We start from the raw sequence: 4,835 nt of genomic DNA on the forward strand, positions 1-4,835 counted from the left end.
GCTGTAGTTGGAATCTAGATGGTGTACGTGAGTGGAAACAAGACTTCTGGGACTGGTCAACTGTTGCTCTGAATCTGGGTGACTCGTTTAATGTTGCTTTCACAGACGCAGAGGGATGAGCGGTGTGCCAAAGGGCGACAGAGGACACGCAAGTAGAGTGCCATAAGAAGGTCAGTGTGTGGTGTTGGAGGGAAGATATGACTGGTGGCTGTATGACTAGCTTATAAGTTTTGGGTTCTCCGTTTTGAAGATGCAAAGCAGGGTCTTGGTAACAGAGGTGACTCGGGCAAGGTGGGCCATGACTCGTGGGCTGAAGTAGCAGTTGTTATTGTAGTGTGCATTGTTGGTGAAGTTCTAAGCATCGCTTGTTGTTTGTGTTTTTCAGGTGGGATGTGAGCTTCGAGGTGCCAACCTGCAAAATGGCAGGGGCAACACGGGTCAGCAGCCAAGGTAAAGGAGCAGAAAGTGGGAATCGGTGCGGACACACTTTGGTGTTGGGCGTTATCTCAGCATGTCCTCTTTGCTTTGATTTTATTGCAGGTGCCGCACATAGCCGCGGAGAGGTGGAGCAGCATGCTGACGAGAGGTCTGAGACGGTGAGGCTGCTGCTGACCAGGTCAGTGTGTAAGAGCAAAATATTGTGTGGCTCCTCAGTGAGGTGTGTCTGTTTTGATTTTGCCGGGACTGTGTGTGTGTGGGCGGCATTAGGCATTGGACCGCTGTTTGAGGTGACCTGGGGTGGCAGCGAGGAGGAGCGTGGGGTGGGCGACTTGTCACGGGCGCAAGCGGTAATTTTGTGTCTCTTGGTATCTTAGGTAGCAGAAGCAACGCTGGCCGCGGCGTCTGACTCTGGAACGAGCAGGTGAGTGGAGCAGGCCGGTGCTTCTGAGGAGGAGGTGGTTGCGGAAGGGGTTGGTGTTGGCCAGTGTGATGCTTACTGTCAGCCCTGTGTGTTGTCTGTGTTGTCGTCTTGTCGTTTTGCTTTTCAGATGGCAAAACGGAATCAGGCGACTGCAGGCGCATCCCAGTTAGCCAAGGTGCTTTTTGTCGAGGATGGAGTCAGACCCCTGGCCCCCTGAAAGCTAAGTTGAGGGACTGGGGGGAGGGGACCACGGTTGTGAATTGCAGGGAGTGCTTGTAAAGTTAGCGTAGGGGAGAGGGCTGTGCAGGAGCGGGCCCCTTTGGGCGTGTAAAGGGAAGGAAGGGGTTTCTCTTCAGCCCAATTGGGCAGGAGCGTTCCAGGCTGCGTCTGTGGTGCTGTGTCATTTTTGCCGTCTGTCTTCTGTGTCTTAGACCTTACCTGTATCTCAGCATCCTCATTGCTCTTTGTGCACATCAGGCACCACCCCTGGGGTCTCGAATGCCCCTACTCATCGGCGTGGTGCCAAGCGGGGGCTTCTCTTCTTGCCTTACAAGCGTAAAGCGTGGATCGGTCTCGTGGCGTGGAAGTTTCCGGTCGGTTCTCTTCTGCGGCGTCGTTCCAGGCTGTGTCAGCAGCTCTTCTCTCTGGCGGTCCATTTTCGTGGAGTGCGGGAGCTCTTCCCTGCATCCTTATGTTCTTAGGTCTTGAAGCCGGGCTTCTTGCACATGCGCCGTCTCTTTTGACTACTGTATCTTCGTGCCAGGGACCATGCTGTCTGACTCTGTTTTTCTGGGGCTGCCATGGAGGCGCCATGCTTTGGGCCGTCGCGGCCCTGTAGGTCTTCTTGTCCGGCGGTATCACCCGTCAGGGAGTCCTCCTTCTTGTGAAGGAGAGTTTTCGCTCTTCTTTGAAGCCCATTGTTTGTGGTCTTGTGTGTAGTGTCTGTCTGTGCCTGTGTGTGTTTTGGCTTGGAGCTGCTCTGCCCAGGGCAACCAGGGAACCTGTAAATGGCAGGGCCAGGGTGGGTGAGCAGCCAAGGTAAAGGAGCAGGAGATTGGAACTGATGCAGGCAGGCTTTGGTTTTGGGCGGTATCTCAGCATGTGCTGTTTGCTTTGATTTTATTGCAGGTGCCGCACGTAGCCTCAGCGGGGCGAAGCGGCGTGCTGACAAGAGGTCTGAGAAGGTGAGGCGGTTGTGTGCCGGGTCAGTGTGTGAGAGCAAATTATAGTGCAGCAACTCAGTGAGGGGTGTCTCTCTTGGTTTTGCAGGGGCTGTGCGGGCCACCTGTGGCATCGGACAACTGTTTTGGGGTGAGCTGGGGTGGCAGCGAGGAGGAGCGTGGGGTGGGTGACTTGTCACGGGCGCAAGCGGTAATTTTGAGTCTCTTGGTATCTTAGGTAGCAGAAGCAATGCTGGCCGCAGCGTCTGCCTCTGGAATGAGCAGGTGAGCGGAGCAGCCCGGTGCTTCTGAGGAGCGGGTTGTTGTGGAAGAGGTTGGTCTTGGCCAATGTGATGCTTACTGTCAGCACTGTTTCTGGGTTTTTTCTTTTTCCAGTGAAGAAGCGCAACCTGTTGACTGCAGGAGCATCCCAGATACCCAATGCATTTTCGGTCGAGGATGGAGTCAGACCCCTGGCCCCGTGAAAGGTAAGTTGAGTTGCAGGGGCTGGAGAGGGTCTGGAGGGAGGGGAACAAGGTTGGGCGGTGTTGTAAAGTTAGTGTAGGGACAGGGCTGTGCAGGAACAGGCCCCTTTGGGCAGGTAAAGGAAGCAGGTTACTCTTGCACAACACTGTGTATGCAAGGGAGGGCAGTTCCAGCCTACGTCTGTGGTGGTGTCGTTTGCGTAGTGTGTCTTCTCTGCCTTAGACCTTCCTCAGGTCTCAATGTCCTCTTTGCACTCAAGGAGGGCATTGTGCGTCTCGGGTGCCATCCCTAGCATCTCGAATAGCTTTACTCATCGTTACAGTGCCAGCTGGGAACTTCTTTGCTTGTGTTAGAAGTGTAAAGCATGGATAGGTCTTGCGTCTCGGAAGTTTATGCTCTGTCTGCTTTTGCAACGTTGTTCCAGGCTGGGACAGCACCTCTGATCTTGAGCGGTCTCTTTAGTCATCTTTTCTGAGAGATCTTCCTGGCATCCCAAACTTCTTAGGCCTCTAGGAAAGGCATTGTGCGCACACTTCATGCGAGTTGCGGACAGGTCTTTTTGCACAGTTCATAGCATTTGACTTTTCTCAGGCTGCCACAGATTCTTACTTGTGGCCCCCTAGGTCTTCTTGCCCAATGGCAGCTCTGGTCCAGGAGTCGTGCTTTTTAGAGTTTTTTATGTCTCTGCATCACACTGTTGGTCTTGTCTGTGTGCAGTGTCTGTGCATGTTTGTCTGGGTTAGAGCTGCTCTACCTGGGGGCATAGCAGTGACAGCAAGCAAAAGAATAACAATGAGATCCTATGGCTAACGTGTAGATAACCCTAGACTTTATAGGCAAAGGTTGTAGAGTTCGTTTCCGAGCAAGTAGCCCTGTATGCAGTGGGCAAGGAGAGTTGTTTCTGTAGTGCTAGGCAGAGACACAGGGGATGACCAGATTGTTATTAACAGCAGGCTGTAGTTGGAATCTAGATGGTGTACGTGAGTGGAAACAAGACTTCTGGGACTGGTCAACTGTTGCTCTGAATCTGGGTGACTCGTTTAATGTTGCTTTCACAGACGCAGAGGGATGAGCGGTGTGCCAAAGGGCGACAGAGGACACGCAAGTAGAGTGCCATAAGAAGGTCAGTGTGTGGTGTTGGAGGGAAGATATGACTGGTGGCTGTATGACTAGCTTATAAGTTTTGGGTTCTCCGTTTTGAAGATGCAAAGCAGGGTCTTGGTAACAGAGGTGACTCGGGCAAGGTGGGCCATGACTCGTGGGCTGAAGTAGCAGTTGTTATTGTAGTGTGCATTGTTGGTGAAGTTCTAAGCATCGCTTGTTGTTTGTGTTTTTCAGGTGGGATGTGAGCTTCGAGGTGCCAACCTGCAAAATGGCAGGGGCAACACGGGTCAGCAGCCAAGGTAAAGGAGCAGAAAGTGGGAATCGGTGCGGACACACTTTGGTGTTGGGCGTTATCTCAGCATGTCCTCTTTGCTTTGATTTTATTGCAGGTGCCGCACATAGCCGCGGAGAGGTGGAGCAGCATGCTGACGAGAGGTCTGAGACGGTGAGGCTGCTGCTGACCAGGTCAGTGTGTAAGAGCAAAATATTGTGTGGCTCCTCAGTGAGGTGTGTCTGTTTTGATTTTGCCGGGACTGTGTGTGTGTGGGCGGCATTAGGCATTGGACCGCTGTTTGAGGTGACCTGGGGTGGCAGCGAGGAGGAGCGTGGGGTGGGCGACTTGTCACGGGCGCAAGCGGTAATTTTGTGTCTCTTGGTATCTTAGGTAGCAGAAGCGACGCTGGCCGCGGCGTCTGACTCTGGAACGAGCAGGTGAGTGGAGCAGGCCGGTGCTTCTGAGGAGGAGGTGGTTGCGGAAGGGGTTGGTGTTGGCCAGTGTGATGCTTACTGTCAGCCCTGTGTGTTGTCTGTGTTGTCGTCTTGTCGTTTTGCTTTTCAGATGGCAAAACGGAAGCAGGCGACTGCAGGCGCATCCCAGTTAGCCAAGGTGCTTTTTGTCGAGGATGGAGTCAGACCCCTGGCCCCCTGAAAGCTAAGTTGAGGGACTGGGGGGAGGGGACCACGGTTGTGAATTGCAGGGAGTGCTTGTAAAGTTAGCGTAGGGGAGAGGGCTGTGCAGGAGCGGGCCCCTTTGGGCGTGTAAAGGGAAGGAAGGGGTTTCTCTTCAGCCCAATTGGGCAGGAGCGTTCCAGGCTGCGTCTGTGGTGCTGTGTCATTTTTGCCGTCTGTCTTCTGTGTCTTAGACCTTACCTGTATCTCAGCATCCTCATTGCTCTTTGTGCACATCAGGCACCACCCCTGGGGTCTCGAATGCCCCTACTCAT

At 53.6% G+C, this 4,835-nt stretch overlaps 1 long non-coding RNA gene across 1 annotated transcript; it reads left to right on the top strand.

Moving 5' to 3' along the window:
* Window positions 1-538: 538 nt before the first annotated feature.
* Window positions 539-3,633, top strand: LOC142363367 (uncharacterized). Its single transcript, XR_012765682.1, has 7 exons — window positions 539-616; window positions 816-862; window positions 990-2,046; window positions 2,132-2,173; window positions 2,261-2,307; window positions 2,419-2,510; window positions 3,567-3,633. It is a non-coding gene; the product is annotated as an uncharacterized LOC142363367 (long non-coding RNA).
* The last annotated feature ends 1,202 nt before the right edge of the window (window positions 3,634-4,835 follow it).

The sequence above is a fragment of the Opisthocomus hoazin genome, chromosome 16 (assembly GCF_030867145.1).
Source record: "Opisthocomus hoazin isolate bOpiHoa1 chromosome 16, bOpiHoa1.hap1, whole genome shotgun sequence".
NCBI classification, from domain to species: domain Eukaryota; kingdom Metazoa; phylum Chordata; class Aves; order Opisthocomiformes; family Opisthocomidae; genus Opisthocomus; species Opisthocomus hoazin.